Raw genomic sequence first — 21,360 nt, forward strand, 5'->3', positions numbered from 1 at the left:
TTTTATTGTGTGGTCAGGTCATCATCACCATGATCATATCATTTTCCCCATATAGTCATTATTATCAACATCATTAGCATTGTATCATCATACCAACATATTATCATCATCTTCATCATATCATCACCATCATTTCCTACATATAAAAGGTGCTCATAGTTCTGCTCCAAATTATATGTTCCCCATGTGAATGGACAGTTTTACTGAATAAAATGCTATCAATCAACTATTGAATCAGTATAGATAGCATCGCATTGTTTAAAATACTAAAATTACGCATAAGAATATAATCAGCCAGTAGATATTCCTAGTTAGTGGCATTTCTCATTCTGCTGAGTGGTGACATCAGGCTGTGATGGTCTTGTATTACTGATCTGGTTGGGGCTCTCACTGGGCACAGTGGGGTGTGTCTGTATTCCCAACTCTTTGGGATGTTGAGGTTGTTGGGTCCCAGGAGTTCCAGTCTCTCTTGAATCCACTATCTGCACTAAGTTTATTATCAGTAATGTGGTTCTAGGGGAGCCTGGGGTCATCAGGTTGTCCTAAGGAGGGCAGAACCAGTGCTGGTCAGTAGGGAGATTGTACCTGTGAGCAGCCTGGACGTTACAGTGAGATGCAGACTTTTCTGATTCATTATTATTATTATATAGCAACATATTTATTACCATCATATGCTCAGATCTCTATCATCTTGTTTCCTCTCTATTTTTTATTTTGGATTTGTTTTTCTTTTATGTTGTGCTTTTGAAATGTGTATTACTTGCAATAAACAATATTGAAACTAGTGTTGTCATATATTACACAGTGAACAGAATCTGTTGTCATATATCAAGTGGGTGACAAGAGTATTAGAAATGTATTTTCCCGCAGCAACAAGTCCAACAGTTCTTTTCCAGAGAAAGATTTAATGGGCTCAGCAACAATCCATAAGACAGGTACAGACAAGGCAGATGACAGGGTACTCAGAATATTCCTAATATTCCTGCAGTTATCAGACACCTTCAGAGGACCCACTTTCTTCTGTGACAACTCAGCCAAAAACACCTTATATACACCTTTTCCCATTGACCAAAGTGTCGAGCAATCTGATTGGTTGGTTTTATGAGCATGTTTGATCTTATGTGTTACAATGTGTCTTGACCTAGAACAGCTGTATTCATAGATTTTAATAAAAAAAAAATATTCTTGTCTTGTTTATGGCAAATTAATTGGTTTACGTGAAAGTTATAGCGTTTACAAATGGCGGTATACATACTGGGATTTTTTTTTATTTTTACTAGTAATGGCGGTGATCAGTAACTTATAGCAGGACTGCGGCGGGCATTCTGACACTGGGGGAACTGACTTGGTGTTACTGATATTCCAAGTGACACAAATACAATGGTCAGTGCTAGTAAAAAGTATGAATGGTACTGGGCAGGAAGGGGTTAACATCTGGGGCGATCAAAGGGTTAACTGTGTGCTGTGTGTGCTTCACTGTAAGCAAACTGCTTTACATGACTCTGCTACGCAATGCAGTCTTTAACCACTTTCCCAACCGCCCTATAGCAGATATACTGCTACAGGGCAGCAGGGGTGCGCAAAATCACATATATATACATTATTTTGCATTTCCGGTTAGGGGACATGTGTGTGCCATGTTACTATTCGTGGCCTTGACTATCAATCACCAGGTCCCGGCTGGTGATTACTCGCCGGCACTCAGTGATCGAGGAACATTATCGACGGAGGAAGAGAACTGTAAGTAAACTATACAGATCTCTCCCCTATCATCTCCTGCACACTGCTATGCATAGCATTGCGTAGCAGAACCATGCAAAGCAGTGTGCTTACAGTGAAGCACACACAGCACACAGTTAACCCTTTGATCGCCCCAGATGTTAACCCCTTCATGCCCAGTGCCATTAGTACAGTGTCAGTGCTTTTTATTAGCACTGATCATTGTATTGGTGTCACTGGGGATATCAGTAACACCAAGTCAGTTTCCTCCAGTGTCAGAATGCCTGTCGCAGTCCTGCTATAAGTTGCTGATCACCGCCATTACTAGTAAAAATAAAAAAAATCCCAGTATGTATACCGCAATTTGTAAACGCTAAAACTTTCATGTAAACCAATTAATTTACATGTATTGGGATTTTCTTTTAGCAAAGACATGTAGCAGAATACATTTTGGCCTAAATTTATGACGAAATTTGATTTTTTAAATTTTTTTACTGGACATGTTTAATAGCAAAAAGTCAAAAATATATTTTTTTCTTCTCAAGGGCAAAAAATAAAAAGCGTGCAGGCAAACAAATACCTCCGAAAGAAATCTCTATTTGTGGGGGAAAAAAGCCCTAAATTTCATTTGGGTGCAGCGTTGCATGACTGCACAATTGTCAGTTAAAGTATCACAGCGGGTATCTCCTCCAGAGGGCGGGTGGTTAACATCCTTGTACAAAGGTGAACACGACACCCACGCTGAAATTCTCTTCACCATAAACAAGTACACTAGGAATATTTAAGACTCCTTAACCCCATTTACCATATACTTCTCATACTGTTTGAGGGAAAATTGCATGTTTTTACCCTTCTTATACAGGTAAAGACTCCACTTATTTCTCATAAACATGAATATTAGACACCTTTCCCAATCTAATCAGGCAGACTTGCATTTTACAATGCTGGTAGATTTGCAAATAACCTGCTCTGAACCTCCCCCATTCCTGACTTTCCACATATTTATCCCAAAACAGGTTAGCCTAACATACAAATGTAAGGTAATTACTTTGTGAATAAATTAACATAGATGTCCTTATTCTACCTTTTTGTTATGAAAAAAATGCAGTTTGCCTGGTCCGCTATGAGTGGCAATTTCCCATACATGGATGTATATACAGTGCATTTACTCATATTATATATATAATTATATCTATGAAACACACATTTTATATGCCTACAGAGGACAGTATTGAGATCAAAAAGACTTCTGATTCTAGTATCTCAGGACAAGCAGCTTCCTTTGCCGGGCACAGTGGCGTATGTCTGTAATCCCAGCTATTTGGGAGGCTGAGGCTGTTGGATTGCTTGAGTCCAGGAGTTCTGGTCTACTCTGTGCTATGTGGATTAGGTGTCCACACTAAGTTCAGTATCAATATGGTGGCTCTAGGGGAGCCTGGAGTCACCAGGTTGCCCTAAGAAGAGGTGAACCGGCCCAGGTTGGAAACAGAGCAGGTCAAAACCTCCATGCTGGTCAGTAGTGGGATTGCACCTGTGAATAGCCAGTGTAGAGCAGCCTGGACAACACAGTGAGACACAACCTTCTTATTGGGTGGACAGATCACTGATCCTTTTTACAATTCACATTTTTATTATTTTTATTTATTTCAGGTACTTATATAGCGCCGTCCATTTACGCAGCACTTTACATATATATTGAACATTCACATCAGTCCCTACCCCTCAAGGAGCGTGCAATCTAAGCTATTTTCATGACATTATTTACAGCTGCTGTGCGGGAGACACTGAAGGGAAATACCAACTCGATCATTTGTGCTAAGAATTTTACTAACAAGTTCAAAAGGAAAACTGAATAGTTCCATCATGTTCATGGAATACCTGGCACTGCCCTTTCTGTTCTTTTCACCCCCCCCCCCCCCAGAGAGGTGGCAGCAGGGAGAAACATATGCAGAGCTTTTCATCTTGGGAAACAGCATGTACTTTTGTTCTAAGCAACTGGGAGCAAAATTGAATGTTACTAGGCTATTTTCTCTCCAGGTCGAATGTTATTCATTCATACAGAACACTGTGAGTCAAGAAAATAAAGCATTATGGTCATTAGATGGAGCTGATAGTCAGAGGAAATGAATAAATGAATGCATGGAGACATGGATGGATGGGGGAGTTTTCTTTGAATATTAAAAATAAACTAAATGGCGTTTTCGATTTGTGATTCTCAGATATGGATACGTTCCACTTTAGGGCCCTTTCACACTGTGTGCCGTTATCTGCAGTTTTTGAAAGCAGGCAACTGCAATGACATAATCATTTTCTCTGACTCGTATTTACATCAGAATGCAGTGGTTCAATGCCTTTCAGAGATGTTCAATAATCTCTGGCTGACCCTGCATGTCACAGCACAGCACAGCAAACGCGACACACCAGTTAAAACAGCGTATTCCCCTACCCCTGGATTAACCCCTTGGCGCCAGTGCCTCCCGGTCCTTTAAGAGTTTCAGATGTCGGGGTGGGGTTTTAGGGTCATGTGACCACCGTGATTTGCTGTCACGGCGGTCACATGATTGGGAAAGGTCCCGATCGAAAGAGTAGATCGGGACCTTTCTGTGAGTACCAGACGTGTGCTGGGAGCGCACAGGGTGCGCGCTCTCAGCACATATGTTTTTCTTAATTGCACGCAAATGTGCGGCGTCAAGGCATTTGCGGAAAGAGGTTAAACAAGCATTTAGTCTTTGCAGTGCGGGGGAAAAGGGCCTGATGCAAGGGTATTTTTTTGTTGAGTGCCTGAAGTGGGTCCCTTCAGACCTGTGTGTTGAAATGAATTGGCTGCCGACGCATGTGACATGCTTGATGAAGGAGTCCTGCTAGACTCCGAAACGTTGTCTTGCTGTAACTATGTGATCGTTCATTAAAACCTTTTTGGACCCATATTGGTGATCTTCCGTGTGCTGGTGGCATTCTCCCTTGCTGATTCTGTTCGGTTCCAGCCGACAGTTGCTGTAGCACCCATTTATACACACAGCCATTTTTAACACAGGAACGTGTGCGTTTGGATTGTGCACTTGCATTCTGAACATATAATCAAACACGCAGCTTTTTTCAATCCAACGCACCACAACGCATGATGCGTTACTGTGCATTTTAGTGCATTGCAACATGTGGGTTGGAGGTGTGTTACAGTAGTTCACTACAATTCCATTAAATCTGAATGGCACCCCAACACATTAACAAGTGCATGGTGAGTTGTCATGTGTCATGTAAAAATCTTGCATAGGGAAGTATTTGCATTTCAAAGTGACTCATACAGGTGACATACACCAGAGTCACCGCTAGATGGCAGCGCGGACATGCTACAAGGAAAACTCAGACTAAATTATTATTATTGTTATTATTATTATTATTATTATACAGGATTTATGGCGCCAACAGTTTGCGCAGCGCTTTACAATATAAGGAAGACAGTACAATTACAATACACTTCAGTACAGAAGGAATAGGAGGGCCTTGCTCATGGAGCTTACAATCTAAAGGAAGGGGGAGGTGCTACAAAAGGTGATAGCTGTATTACAATATTTCCTTTTTTTATGCCAGCTATTTCAAATGTTTGTAGTGGTTTAATTTTTTTTTTTTTTACTTTGACATGTATCTTTTGTGCTTTACTATGTTAATGAAATGATATCTTTAAATTCACATAAACTGGAGATAGGAAGATGAGAACAAAAGAAGATTTGTCATTTCATCCCCGGTTCACACCAGTGTAACCTGTCATGTGACTTGCCAGTTCGAAGTCGCATCCCACGTCTTTCAATGGCCCCATTCTAATTGCTGCAAATCAAGTTGCAGCGACTCCAAAAAAGCACTATTTTTGTGTGACTTGTATTATTGAGGTTGCACTGAATGCCAGCAAGTCGCAATGACGTCGCACAGCATAGGTGGACCTTGGGTCTTTGGGGTCGCATTGGTGTGTATAAGGGCTTATGTAAACACCACACAAGAATTACAGTATGATTGGCTGCAATTTCTGTGCTTCAGTTGTTTCTTTTTTTTTTTTTTTTAGGTTTCATCTGTAACCCTAACTTCACACCTAAGCATTTTCTGCAGCATTTTGCGTTTTGTAGAAATGCAGTACAGTCCATTTAACATGTTTTCCTATGGGACAGGTGCACATCTCTGCGTTTTCACCCAGTGCATTTTTTGGAAAGGGTCAGGAACTTTTTTGAACACAAAAGGTTGCGTTTTTGGTTCTATAGACTTCAACGGGAATGCTGCAGAAAAGCATGTATTGCGTTTTTGCTGTGTTTTTGCTGCGTTTTGCATCTAAAATCTGCCTAGCAACAAGAAAAAGTACAAAAATTAAAAAAACCCCGCAAAACGCATAAAAACGCAGCAAAAATGCAAAATGCAACACAGAACGCAATGCAGAAACGTATCAAACGTAACCTGCATAGGTGTGAACCTAGATTTCGAATAGATTTAAGGCTCCATTCACACCAATGTGTTTTTTAGTGCTTTTTGCAGAAACGCACTACAGTCCATTTAACATGGTTTCCTATGGAACATGTTCACATCAAGGCTTTTTTGAGCTGCTGTGTTTTTGGAAAGAGTCAGGGACTTTTTTAAAACCAAAAAGCAGCATTTTTGCTACAATAGAGTTCAATGGAGAATCTGCTGAAATGCACGGTAGTGTGTTTTTGCTGCGATTTTGACACGTTTTGCATTTTTATTCTGCCCAGCAAAAAAATCTCTGCTTTAAACAAAAAGAGATGAACAAAACACAAATCGCGGCAAAAGCACGCATAGAAAAGCACAAAACAAACTACGAAAAGCATTGCAAAAAAACAAACTGCATAGGTGTGAACGGAGCCTTAACCACTTGCCTACCAGGCACTTATACCCCCTTATTTACCAGGCCAATTTTCAGCTTTCAGCGCTGCCGCACTTTGATTGACAATTGCGCGGTCATGCAACATTGTACCCATATGAAATTTTGATCATTTTTTTCTCACAAATAGAGCTTTCTTTTGGTGGTATTTAATCGCCACTGGGTGCTTTACTTTTTGCGCTATAAATAAAAAAAGTGCAAAAAATTTGAAAAAAAAAAAAGTTTCTTTGTTTCTATTAAAAAATTTTTCAAACAGGTATTTTTTCTCCTTCACTGATGTGCGTTGATGAGGCTGCACTGGTAGGCACTGATAGGCGGCACTGATGGGCACTGATAGGCAGCACTGATGGGCACTGATAGGCAGCACTAAAGGGCACTGATAGGCAGTACTAATGAGGTGGCACGGATAGGCGGCACTGATAGACAGCACTAATGAGGTGTCACGGATAGGCGGCACGAATATGCAGCACTGATAGGCGGCACTGATAGGTGACACTGATGATGGGTACTGATAGACGGCACTGACTGGCATCACTGCTGGGCACTGACTGGCAGCACTGACTGGCACAACCCCTGGGCACTGACTGGCGACACTGACTGGCAGCACTGCTGGGCTGCACTGGTGGGCAGCACTGGTGGGTGGGCACAGGTGGGTGGCACTGGTGGGCACAGGTGGGTGGGCACAGGTGGGTGGCACTGCTGGGCACAGGTAGGTGGCACTTCTGGGCACAGGTAGGTGGCACTGCAGAGTGGCACAGGTGGGTGCACTGCTGGGCACAGGTGGGCGGAGCTAGTGGGCGCACTGCTGGGCACAGGTGGGCGGAACTTGCGAGTGGCACTGCTGGGCACCGATCATCAGTGCCCTGATGATCGGTGCCGATCCCCGCTCTGACAACTGCCGGTTCTCGGCAGTACTTTCCTCACGATCTGACAGCATGAGGAAAGTGCAGCCGAGAACCGGCACTTGCATTTCCCTCTGATCAGCGTGTCATTGGACACCGCTGATCACGTGGTAAAAGGCCGCTGTGATTGGCCTTTTACCACATCACGTGATTAGCTGTGTCTGTAGGACACAGCGATCACGGAGATCGCCGGGTGCGCGCCCCCTGGGCCGCGCAGGAGAGCACGTTCTGGGAGGACGTCATATGACGTCCACTCAGAACTGGCCGGCCGCAGTGTAACCGTCATTCGGCTATCTGCGATTGGCAGCTAGTTAATATGCATCTAATTCCACCGCTCCTCTGAAGAGCGATCTACGTTCAGGTGGTGAGGAGTCATTACATCGCCTGTTTTAGGCCCCATGCACACAGGGACTTTTTTGACGTTGCTCTTTGAGGCATCTGGCTTCTGCTGCTGCCTCTCTGTCCGTTGAGGAGGGAGAGAGCAGAGAAAGCTGCTGCTCTTGTGCGCAGCCCTGGACTGAGATCAGGCTCAAGTAAGTATGGGGGGCTAAAGGGAGAGAATGCCATTTACCGCTTAAAGACCGCCCTATAGCAGATATACTGCTAGAGGGTGGCACCTGTGTGCAAAATCACATATATAAACATGATTTTGCATTTCTGCTTCAACATTCGCTGCCGCAAATGTCAATCACCGGGTCCCGGACGATAATTACCCGCCAGCGCCTGGTGATTACTGAGCATCTCATGGAGGGGAAGATTGTTTTGTTTACAAACAATGTTCCTCCCTGTCAGCTCGAGCACACTGCTCTGGATGGCTGTGCACAGTACAGCTATCCTGATCAGTGTGCTTACAGTGAAGAACACCCCCCCACCCCCTAGTAAAATACTCCCAGCACACAGTTAACCCCTGATTGCCCCTCACATTAACTCCTTCCTGCTCAGTGCCATTAGTATGGTGTCAGTGCTTTTTTAGCACTGATCACGGTATTGATGTCACTGGGGTGTCAGTAACACTAAGTTAGTTCTCCCCAGTATCAGAATGTCTGCTGCAGTCGCGCAGTCCCACTAAAAGTCGCTGATCGCCGTCATTACTAGTAGAAAAAAAAAATCCCATTATCAATACCGCCATTTGTAAACGCTATAACTTTCACGTAAACCAGTTAATTTACACGTATTGGGATTTTTTTTTTTTTTAGCAAAGACGTAGCAGAATACATTTTGTCCTAAATTTATGACGAAATTTGATTTTTTAAATTTTTTTACTGGACATGTTTAATAACAAAAGGTCCAAAATATTGTTTTTTTCTCAAAATTGTTGGTCTTTTTTTGCTTATAACGCAAAAAAATTAAAACCGCACCGGCGATCAAATACCACTGAAAGAAAGCTCTCTTTGTGGGAAAAAAAGGACGTAAATTTCATTTGGGTGCAGGATTGCACGACTGCGCAATTTCAGTTAAAGTTATGCAAAAAATGGCCTGGTCAGGAAGGGGGGTAAATCCTCTGGAGGGCAAGGGGTTAAGGTAAAAACACTTCTGCCTTTAAAACCACTTTAAGGGCTCATTCTAATGGGTGATGAGTTTCTACGGCAGGGACCTGCATCTGCCAGCCCTGTACATATCAATGGGTAGCGCAACCATTTTTCCCATATAACTGCTCATGTAAATTGTGACCAGGGGTGGACTGACCATTTGGAAACTCGGGCACTGCCCGAGGGCCCGAGGTCAGTAGGGGGCCCCATGAGATGCCCCTGGTACCTTTTTTCATAGGCTTTTTTGCGTTTGGGCAAGGACACAGGGACCCCATGATCCCCTATTGCCCGGGGGCCCCATGAGTTGTCAGTCCGCCCCTGATTGCGACATGAGATTAGGACCTCGGTCTGGCCACTTCATCAAATAGCATACAATTACAGATATCAAATCATTCTCTTTGGAGAGATATTATGGGTATATGCACTGGATACCAGAGAACAATAGTGATGATAGTCATGGCAATCTGTGTTTAATAATGTGTGTGGAATAATTTTCTATGTGTATTTTATATTATTTGATGTTGTGATTATATTTATATGTAATTTTTCAGATCCTCTTTTTGAAAACTTGTCTACAAATATGCACCCTGAATGTGAAATGGTGAAAAATAGAATACTTCTGTCCTGAAGAAGTAGACAAGAGCCAGGAACCCATTGACATTTGGGGTGTCCAATTCCACTGACATTACAACCACGCAGGGTGATGACGGGTTTATACTGTATATGTGGTGTTTTAAACGTAAGGGAATAACCGGGACCCCTGAATATTTGACTATATTGAAAGGGAATTTTGTAAAATAAACACATTTTCTATTTTTGTAATTAATTTGTGTCTGTGTCATTTTCATGTGTTGATCTACAAAAAAAAAAAAAAATCATTTTTGATGTAGTTATTGTATGGAGTGACCAACACTGCAAACACAAAATACTATACAAGAATCACCCCTTTTTAATTTGTCATGGAATGTATGTTAGATCAACTGACGTAGGGCCTAACATACATGGATATATGGGATATAAATGAGTATGTTACCCCAACATTTCATACTCCTGATATGTGCCTGGGGTACCATATACTTGTATGATAAAGTATCCTGTTCTCGTTGTATTGCTTCCATTGTGTCAAATCCCTGGTATTCCTGCCAGTCCCCATGCTTTCCTATGTCTAACTGACTACACTAGGCATGAGAGTACATCCCTCTCAGCGTGGATAGTTTTCTGGTTGTGCTGGGAGCACAGCCTGCCTGTCTTCCAATGATCAGACTTGTGCAGACACCCCCCCCCCCCCCAGCACAACCATTCAGTGAGAAGATCAGTGTGCTGCTGTTTCTCCATCCCCACCTCTCCAAGCCCCTTATGCAGCTGAGAACAGAGATCACTTACAAAGAAAAAAAATGAAAAAAAAAAACTATTTAGAATGTTTTGCCATGTACAATATTTCTATTTTAAACTGAATGGGTTGTTTTATGGGGCGAGGATTCACATTTATTGTAAACCCCTGTAAATAGCCATTGAATAATATGGCTTTTCATAACTGACTCAATACATCCCAATGACTCAGGCGTCCTTTGGATTCTGCTGATTGAGCCAGCAGATTCTGAGATCTATTCTCTGGCAAACAAACCCTTTTACTTGCAGATTGATTGAAGCACGATAATGAGGGAGATACTGGAACTGATACAACATTTCTTTATCATTAAAGTATATGTAAAACGTAACAATGAACATCTCATATTTTCAACCTTTTGGTCTGTTAAATATAACAATGAAAGTGTTTTGTTATATTTGTTTGATAAGTGCAACAAAATGCCTGTTGGTCATGTTTGAAATGCAGAGCTGTTCTGTGTCCTGTACAGGGGCTGACTGACCATTTGGAAACTCGGGCACTGCCCGAGGGCCCTGGGGCAGGAGGGGGCCACATGAGATGCCCCTGGTACCTTTTTCATAGGCTTTTTTGAGTTTGGGCAAGGACACAGGGGCCCCATGATCCCCTATTGCCCGGGGCCCCATGAGTTATCAGTCCGCCCCTGGTCCTGTCTATGTTTTTTGTGCTATCTCAAGGAGTCTAATTAGCCCTTCTAGTTCTTGGCTTGATTTACAGAATGCTTGGTGTCTGTATTGTAGAAATGAGGAGAATAGGTGCGTCTGACTGCTTTAGCAAAAGACAACTGTGCAGGGCTGACACCACTCAGTGCTCACAAATGCTGTGTGTCATAAGCATACAGTAGGATGGGGGAGATGAATGCATTTTGTTTGCACATCAACTGTTATTTTTCTGTACTTGCAGGGTCTTTAGAAAGATAAAACATGGGAGGTGTAGGTGTATTGCAGAGATGTACTGCATATATTTTTTTTTATTTTGCCTTGACACATAATTTAAAGGGAATTCATCTCCAGACGAACAACACTTGGAAAGGCAACAGTTCACAAATTAAAGCGTGACTCTATAGAACATTTTTTCCAGTTTTTGCATGTAATGGTGAAGGATTAGAACACCTTTCAGTTTTTTTATTGTCATCTGGGTCTTATATATGTGAGATCAGGAAGGAATTTTTTTCCCTGCAGGAGCAAATTGGATCGTGCTTTGCTGGGGTTTTTGCCTTCTTCTGGATCAACTGTGGGTGTAGGATTATAACTTTTTTTTTATGGTTGAACTGGATGGACTTTTGTCTTTTTTCAGCCAGACTAACTATGTAACATTATTATAAATATAATTGTAACATTCAGGGCCAGGCCAAGGGATAGGCAGAAGATTCGGCCTCCTTAGGTACTTTAGCAAGTTGGGGTTGCAAACAGGACAGTACCTGCAACCTAAGGAACAGCCGTAGCTCACAGCTAATGGGGGGGACACACTTTACCCTTTTCACATTGGGTGTTAAAGGACCTTGCATCGGCATTGACTGCATTCATCGCAAAACTCTGCAATTGTGTTTCAGGTGCCTGTTGAAGAGGAATTCACGATAAGAAAATGGTTTTATTTGCATCAATTTCCAGGTCTAAATAAAGTATAGTAGTTTATCGTGTATTTTCTTTATTTTCTTCATGTACATGTATGCTCCAAACGAATAAAAGTCACATTTATTTTTTTCTTTATTTCTTTTAAAACAGGTAAATAGAGATGGCTATTACAATGCTGCCAGCAAGTGATGGATCTCAAATCAGAACACTAGCTTTCTTCAGGCACATAAACCAGTTACTGCTGATCAGAACAGCAGGGAGATCAGATCACACACACTTCAGAATTACTTATAAGGAATTATCAAGAATGGTACAAGTAATCTACAACATAATCATACACGTGAATGTGCTAGGGTGTAGGATTATATTAAAAAGTCAATAGTTCCGAAGATATCCATGGCAGCTCCACAATGAGATAAAGTCATCTCTGCAACATATAGAAATATATTATGTAGAAAAACATAAGAAATCAGTAGAGGGTGCCAACTAAGTGCAGTATATGGTATATGGGAAAAGACATTATTAAAAAGTCACAAGTGGCAACTCAGAAGATGCATAGGGACAAGAGCATGTCATCAGCCCAGTGCGGTTTGCTGTTGAGCCTCAGTGTGTCTTCAGGTGCCAAGAAGCAGATGTCAGGAGCTGTGAGTTGTCACTTTTGTTTATGAAAGTCTTTTCCTATGTACTGCACTTAGTTGGTGCCCTATGCTGTTTGCTTTTCAGAATGGCTTGCTCAGCAGAGACACACCCCTCCACCGTGAGACAGACAGATCATGTAGGTTAGGCTGCCCAAAGAGCATAGGGACAGCTGAGTGGCTAGACTGACTACCCTCTACAGCAGTGGTTCTCAACCTTTCTAATGCCGCGACCCCTTAATACAGTTCCTCATGTTGTGGTGACCCCCAACCATAAAATTATTTTCGTTGCTACTTCATAACTGTAATTTTGCAGTGGGAGGACTAGCGCCCCATCACTGATGTCAGTGGGATGAATAGTGTCCCATTGTTGGCGTCAGTGGGGGGAGGAATAGTGCCCCATCGTTGGCGTCAGTGGGGGGAGGAATAGTGCCCCATCGTTGGCGTCAGTGGGGGGAGGAATAGTGCCCCATCGTTGGCGTCAGTGGGGGGAGGAATAGTGCCCCATCGTTGGCGTCAGTGGGGGGAGGAATAGTGCCCCATCGTTGGCGTCAGTGGGGGGAGGAATAGTGCCCCATCGTTGGCGTCAGTGGGGGGAGGAATAGTGCCCCATCGTTGGCGTCAGTGGGGGGAGGAATAGTGCCCCATCGTTGGTGTCAGTGGGAGGAATAGTGCACCATCGTTGGTGTCAGTGGGGGGAGGAATTGTGCCCCATCGTTGGTATTAGTGACACAAATGATGGGGCACTATCCCTTCCACTGACACCAATGATACTTACCTTGCTGACTCCTGCTCCAGCCTGGGCTCGCTCTCTCCCTCTCCCATCTACAGCCTGTATACCTGGCTGCAGCAGCAAAATTTGCACTTACCTGTCAGCTGTCTTCCTTCTCTGGCCTCTCTTCACTCGTTCCTGCAGCTCCCTCAATCTTCTTCGATCTCCGCGCGCTGCCGCTCGGCTCCTCCTCTCCAAGCTCCACCTTCTCGCCGGTGATTGGCCGCCTGTGTGCCTCTCCTGAGCTACAGTTCCGGTGGCCAATCAGCGGCGAGGAGGCGGTAACAGGGGCAGCATATCATCCCGCCCACACATCGCCGGAGACAGCAGCGGTGTCTCGGTTCCTAAGACCATCGGAAATATGTTTTCCGATGGTCTTAGGCGACCCCTGGGAAATGGTCGTTCGACCCCCAGGTTGAGAACCGCTGCTCTACAGTCTATGAGCAGCTGGAGAATAACTCATTTCAGTTTACAAAACTGGAAGTGATGTTATTATGCAATTTTGGACATTTCCTAAACCGGACACCCAGCATAAATGGTTAGCTGTGTCCATCTGACATTAAAGTGGTTCTAAAGGCTTTAGGTGTTTTACTGTAATGCATTGCATTGAGCCCCCATTATACTTACCCAGGGACATCTTTATAAATGGGTATCCCTGGGCACTCCCCAGGGGCCCCAAGTGCATGGGAGCCCCATGATAAATTTCTGTTATATCATAGTTGCCTTTGGCTCTCACTGCTGTCAATCACAGCCAGTGAGCCAACGAGGAGAGAGCTTCCATGGGACTTCGAGGACAAGTATGCCACTGAAATTTGTTAATACAGTGAATAGTTCATATACGACAGCAGTTTCTGTAAACATTGGCAAAAAAAATGGCGGCTTTTAAAATGATTGGGGGGTTCCTTTCCCTCTACTAGCACCACTGTCATGCTTCAGATGTGAATGATGCTGGAGGTTTGGGGAACTCACAGCATACAGAGCATTTTTCACGGATAGGAGTGATATTCTTCTTCAATGGCATTGTGGTTATGTTATAGATGTAAATAGTGCTTAGCATTAACAAAAGACATTTGCCATCTGCGTTCATCGACTTCCTTCTGCAAACAAAGATCAGCAGAATCTTTCATGAATTAATACATTTCCTGTGCTTTTTTCCAAAGCTGTAATGAGGTCTTACAGAACTCTTATCTATATAGTAATGTATGGTTCAAAACAAATGACAGGCCTATCTCACATACAGACAGTGTCTTCATGTTACAATGACTGTGCATGTTATCACAAGATGACAGAGCATTTTCTACATCTATGACCCCATTGAACGGGAACTCCACCTAACTTTGGGGAAAAAAAACTATGTACAGTTATAAGTGTTTCCTATTTTATTTATTTTTTGCCATTCAAATTTTTCAAAAAGGGCATTGAACAGATACAGAAGCATAGAACCGCAGTCAGGGATGCTGCTTAGTAAGCATGAAAACTCTACAATACACAAGTGAAAAACACTGAGCAACAGCAGAGTCACCTAATCAAACAATAAGCCTCATTTTTTTTGTGATGCAGGAAACGCAGAGAATCCTGTGCAGTTCGCGCATCATATTGAAATCGCACTGCAGTAGACTATGTGTAAAATGTGCCAGTTACTTGCATTATACTCTTTTAGTAACTTCAGACCAGGCAACGGATAAAGTTTTATAATGCTTTACTGCAAAACTCAAACATTAAAAAGTCCAAGGTGCAACACAGTTATTATTATTATGATACAGGATTTATATAGCGCCAACAGTTCGCTCAGCGCTTTACAATATAACGGGAGACAATATAGCAACAATACAGTTCAATACAAGAGGGATAGGTGGGCCCTGCTCCTCGGAGCTTACAATCTAAGAGGGAGGGGTAGTGGTACAAAAGGTAGTAACTGTGGGGGATGGACTGGTTGGAAGAGTAGAAGATTCCATTGTTAGCTGAGTGCAGGATAGGCTTCCCTGAAGAGATAGGTTTTCAGAGATCGCCTAAAAGTGAGCAGAGTAGGCGATAGTCTGATAAATGGGGGTAGAGAGTTCCAGAGGATGGGAGAAGCTCTGGAGAAGTCCTGGAGACAAGCATGGGAGGAGGAGACAAGGGAGCTAGAGAGCAGGAGGTCATGCGAGGAGCAAAGAGTATGGTTTGGGTGATATTTAGAGATAAGATCGGTGATGTAATTTGGGGCTGAGTTATAAATGGCTTTATACGTTATTGTTAATGTTTTGAATTTTATCCGTTGGGCAATGGGAAGCCAGTGGAGGGATTGGCAGAGAGGGGTGGCAGATACAGAACGGTTAGTAAGGTGGATGAGTCTGGCAGCAGAATTCATGATAGACTGAAGAGGGGATATCCTGCGATGAGGTAGGTCAATGAGGAGGGAGTTACAATAGTCAAGGCGAGATATAGCAAGGGAGTGAATAAGTTGCTTAGTGGTTTCCGAGGTTAGGAACGGGCGTATCTTGGAGATATTGCGGAGGTGAAGTCTACAAGATTTGGACAGCGATTGGATTTGGGGCTGAAAGGACAGATGGGAATCTAGGATTACACCTAGTACCCTAGCATGAGGGGAGGGACTGATGATTGTGTTATTGATCTTGATGGAGAAGTCAGGGGTGGGGGCACGGGCTGGGGGGAATACTAAGAGCTCAGTTTTGGAAAGATTCAGTTTGAGGAAGTGGAGTGACATCCATGCCGATATGTCGCCTAGTACAGTGTTTTTCAACCTTTTTTGTGCAAAGGCACACTTTTTTCATGAAAAAAATCACGAGGCACACCACCATTAGAAAATGTTAAAAAAATTTATTGAAAAACTTTTTGACTTGAGGGCCGCAATGGGTTCATATATTGGACCTGGGGGCCGGACCAAGAGTAGATGAATGATGTGTATGTGTCATCCATAGTAAGTATAGTAATATTCCCCCATAGTAAGCATAGTAATTAATCCCCCATATAGTAATTCATCCCCCATAGTAATTCATCCCCCATATAGTAATTCATCCCCCATAGTAATTCAACCCCCATAGTAATTAATCCCCCATATAGTAATTCATCTCCCATAGTAATTCATCCCCCATAGTAATTAATCCCCCATATAGTAATTATCCCCCATAGTAATTCATCCCCCATATAGTAATTCATCCCCCATAGTAATTAATCCCCCATATAGTAATTCATCCCCCATAGTAATTAATCCCCCATATAGTAATTCATCCCCCATAGTAATTAATCCCCCATATAGTAATTCATCCCCCATAGTAATTCATCCCCCATAGTAATTCATCCCCCATATAGTAATTAATCCCCCATAGTAATTCATCCCCCATATAGTAATTCATCCCCCATAGTAATTCATCCCCCATAGTAATTCACCCCCCATATAGTAATTCATCCCCCCTATAGTAATTCATCCCCCATATAGTAATTCATCCCCCATATAGTAATTCATCCCCCATAGTAATTCATCCCCCCCTATAGTAATTAATCCCCCATATAGTAATTCATCCCCCATAGTAATTCATCCCCCATATAGTAATTCATCCCCCATAGTAATTCATCCCCCCTATAGTAATTCATCCCCCATAGTAATTCATCCCCCATATAGTAATTCATCCCCCATAGTAATTAATCCCCCATATAGTAATTCATCCCCCATAGTAATTCATCCCCCATATAGTAATTAATCCCCCATATAGTAATTCATCCCCCATAGTAATTAATCCCCCACATAGTAATTCATCCCCCATAGTAATTCATCCCCCATAGTAATTCATCCCCCATATAGTAATTAATCCCCCATAGTAATTCATCCCCCATATAGTAATTCATCCCCCATAGTAATTCATCCCCCATAGTAATTCACCCCCCATATAGTAATTCATCCCCCCTATAGTAATTCATCCCCCATATAGTAATTCATCCCCCATATAGTAATTCATCCCCCATAGTAATTCATCCCCCCCTATAGTAATTAATCCCCCATATAGTAATTCATCCCCCATAGTAATTCATCCCCCATATAGTAATTCATCCCCCATAGTAATTCATCCCCCATAGTAATTCATCCCCCATATAGTAATTCATCCCCCATAGTAATTCATCCCCCATAGTAATTCATCCCCCATATTAATTCATCCCCCATATTAAGTCCCCAAGCCCCCCCTGTGTCAATTCACTTACCTTTGCTCCGCGCGTTCCTCTCGCCGTTCCGGTGTAGCATGAAAATCTGTCTCCTATGAGGATCTGTCCCCCTCGACGTATCTGCGCATGTGCCAGTTTCAGGCATTAGCAGCCGATCGGCGATCTCCGGCACATGCGCAGATACGTCGAGGGGGACAGATCATCCTGACAGTATCACGCTCCGCGGGCCGGATTAAAAGGTCCGCCGGGTCGTATACGGCCCGCGGGCCGTAGTTTGCCCATTGCTGTTCTAATGATTGGTCTATTTGTGAGCCGAGGCCACATGTTACGGATGAAATTGCAATTTTTCCCACGGCACACCAGACAATATCTCACGGCACACTAGTGTGCCGCGGCACGGTGGTTGAAAAACGCTGGCCTAGTAGGTTAGTAATGCGAGAGGAGACTGAAGCAGTGAGGTGAGGGGTAGAAAGATAGATTTGTGTGTCATCAGCATAGAGATGGTACTTAAAGGGAGCTTTCATTTGTAGACAGAAATCAATCCCTGAGCATTTGTTTTGTTATTTTATTTAGGGGATTAGAACTTGGATAGGGTAAGGGTAGGATGCCAAAGGTCAACTAAATCTGATGACAAACTTCCTGAACTATTTGCAGCTTTTTTTCTCTGACACAGTCTCTGTTGAAGTGCTAGAGACCAGCTCCAGTTGTACTACCCCAGACCTTAGATGAACTCCTCTTCACCCAGCAATCTGGAGACTTTCTTCCTGAGCAGGCTCATTTTCCTTTAAGTAAGGTGTACAGTCACAAGTAGGGGGCTAATCTGGTTTCCCAACAGAGTGCTCCTTCCCCTATCTGCCCAGGGGGTGCAGATGTACTCACTCAGATCCTCTCCTGTACCGCTTGTAGAATGGCTGCTGCTGCCAAGCCTATCAGCTACGCTGCTGCTTCCCTGCAATACAGGTGGCTCTCTCTCACGGGGTCATTGAGTCCTGAGTTTTCTTCCATTTCAGCTCCAGGCTTACAAGCAGTCCCCATCCCACTAGGCCTCCCGGCAGCCTTACACCTCACATCCTCCTCTCTCCTTCTTCCACCTGACTCCCCCGTCCCCTTACTGAGCAGGCTCTAACACTTTTTAAGGGAGTCCAGCCCCTTGCCAAGCCTCCTGTTGGGGATTGGCTGAGGTCCCTCAAAAGTGCATCCAACCACTCCTCAGATCGACCCACTGCCTCCAAGACCTTCTTCTGAAAGCCTCAGAGCAGGGGGAAATTCCAGAGGGGCTGGACCTACACAGTCTCTCAGTCCTGACCAGAATTTGACCCCTCTGACTATCTCACCTGAGCTGCTAATCAGCTCCTCACTAGCCATCAGGGTCTAGCTCCCCCTAGCTAAACTAAGAGGATGCTACAATAATAATAATAAAATATAATATAATAATTACTTTGGATGTGTCAATGTGCAGTTATAGATGTGTTGTCTATACTGTGATGTCAAAATTCCAGCGTATGTGTTTGTAAACGTTCAGTATTTTGTCCAATGACAGAAAAAAAAAAAGCTGGCTCCAATCCTACGACCTTGCTCAGCGGACTCCACTAGAAAACATTTTTGTACTTTCAGATCAGTCGGCTCTATCTGCAATGGAATGCGCTTTTGTAGACCTTGCAAAATAAAAATGCGCCGGCTGCATTAACCCTTTGTTAGCTGGCACCAAGCCAGCTAACAAAGCAAACAAAACAGGCGTTAAAGCAGCATTCCCCGACAGCAAAAAAAAAAAATGTTTACTGAGTGTAAAACAATACAGCTGAGCTGCAATATAATCAGAGTTTTATTTCAGCAAGCGCATATAACCGGTACATAAGAGCGTGCTAATGAGGATTGTTTGTGTCCCTTCAGCACTGAGCAAGCTTTCCGCTTCTTTCTTTTTTTGTGCTTCCCATGACCTGTTCTAATTGATTCACAGAGCCTCTCCGGAACAATGGAGGCACTTTGCGTTTCATTGTATGGGGCTCTGGTGTGTGAGGCCGGCTCATGTGATCTGGTGGTTGCCATGGCGAGTGTTGGATGTTTTCCACGGGAAAGCACATCACTGTGACCAAGAGGCCACTTTTTTAACAACAGTGAAGTTAGATAGACGGATGGGGATGATTTTAACTCATAAAGTTGGAATCAAATGTTGGCACTCATTTCACTAAGCAGTAAGAGCATGTAAAGTTAGGTATTTGTTTTGTCGAACGATAGGCCATCGGCCAAATACATCAGTGGTTCATATAGTGAACTCGGGGTAGAGTTATTCACCCTGAGGTCATCACAGAGGACAAGGGGGCACTCTTTACGTCTGGAGGAAAAGAAATTTAATCTCCAAACACAGAAAGGTTTCTTCACAGTGAGAGCTGTGAAAATGTGGAATAGACTCCCTCAAGAGTTGGTTCTGGCCAGCTCAGTGAATTGCTTTAACAAAGTCCTCTATTCTTTCTTAGATACACAGAACATAACTGAGTACTAACATTTATAGGTAAAGTTGATCCAGGGAATATCCGATTGTCTCTCGGGGGATCAGGGAGGATTTTCTTTCCCTGCAGGAACAAATTGGATCGTGCTTTGCTGTTTTTTTTTGCCTTCCTCTGGATCAGCTGTGGGTGTAGGATTATAACTTTTTTTTTTAATGGTTGAACTGGATGGACTTTTGTCTTTTTTCAGCCAGACAAACCATGTAACTATATGTAACTAGTCAGGAAAATTATGAAAGACATTCCATTTTAGTAGCAACAGGGGTAGCATGGATGCCACCATTTACTGCAACAGAAGAAACATGGTGGCAGTTTGGTGGGTCATTAGATTAGATTGAAAAGTAAAGGTATAGAGCTCCCGCGAGTACGTAGCCTCCCTAGCGGTCTGATTATGTCATTATTTCTGTGCTCAAAGCGGTACATTTTTTTGCATGGAAATATGTAGTTTTTTTATTGTAGGCCTGTAATTTTTAGGAATAACTCACTGAAATCTGTTCAAACAACAGTCTAGTAAACATCCCGGGTATGTTACAATTTGAAACACGAAATCATAAATTATAATATAATAAATAATCATAAAAAATAATAAAATAATAATACATTTAGTTCAATAATTTAATCAAACCAAAACCACACTGAAATTTGAAATATAGCGCCAAGTTTGCACATCACTGAGCAAAGTCTTAAAATTGTTTTCAGTGTCTGATGACGAATTTCCTCACGAATCATTATCACTCAATTCTGCAAGATTTACTATCGCTGTTCTCTAGCTGGTCTAAAACCGCTTTGACCTAAAGGGACGTTTTTTGGACACCATGGACGTTTCTCAGTTTCCAGGCAGAAAGAACAGTAAATATGCAGGCAGGGCACAGGACAAAGCACTCAGGACAAAATGTATGTGAAATGCTTTGATACAGTAATGTTTTACTATGTGATTTTAATGTATTAAGTGAATGTTACTTTTTTACATTTTAAAATTTTCTACCAGTTCCGTCCCCTGTACGTCCTGACGTTGCAGGGAACGGAACCCGGAAGACAGATGCCGGCATCGACCGGAAGACATGGCTGGGGACACTGCAGGGGGACATCGCGGGAGTGAAGGACAAGGTAAGTGCAGGAGGGATCCCAGAGCAACGCTGCAGTGTATTCCCGAGTGTAGCTCGGGGTTACTGCTTGTGGTGCTGAAACTTTACCCCGAGCTACACTCGGGAATACCGCCAGGGAGGTTAAAGGGGATGAAACCCATCAATTGCTTCCCAAAACAGTTACATTCAAGGTATACCCACGAATGATAACCGTCACCG

The 21,360-nt window shown here is 43.1% G+C and overlaps 1 non-coding gene across 1 annotated transcript; it reads left to right on the forward strand.

The window, feature by feature from the left end:
• Positions 1-3,003: 3,003 nt before the first annotated feature.
• LOC149441507 (signal recognition particle RNA) lies at positions 3,004-3,304 on the forward strand. Its single transcript, XR_016307359.1, has one exon.
• The last annotated feature ends 18,056 nt before the right edge of the window (positions 3,305-21,360 follow it).

Source organism: Staurois parvus, unplaced genomic scaffold (assembly GCF_062004578.1).
Source record: "Staurois parvus isolate SC_StPar_1 unplaced genomic scaffold, SC_StPar_1.0 ptg000978l, whole genome shotgun sequence".
Lineage (NCBI taxonomy): Eukaryota > Metazoa > Chordata > Amphibia > Anura > Ranidae > Staurois > Staurois parvus.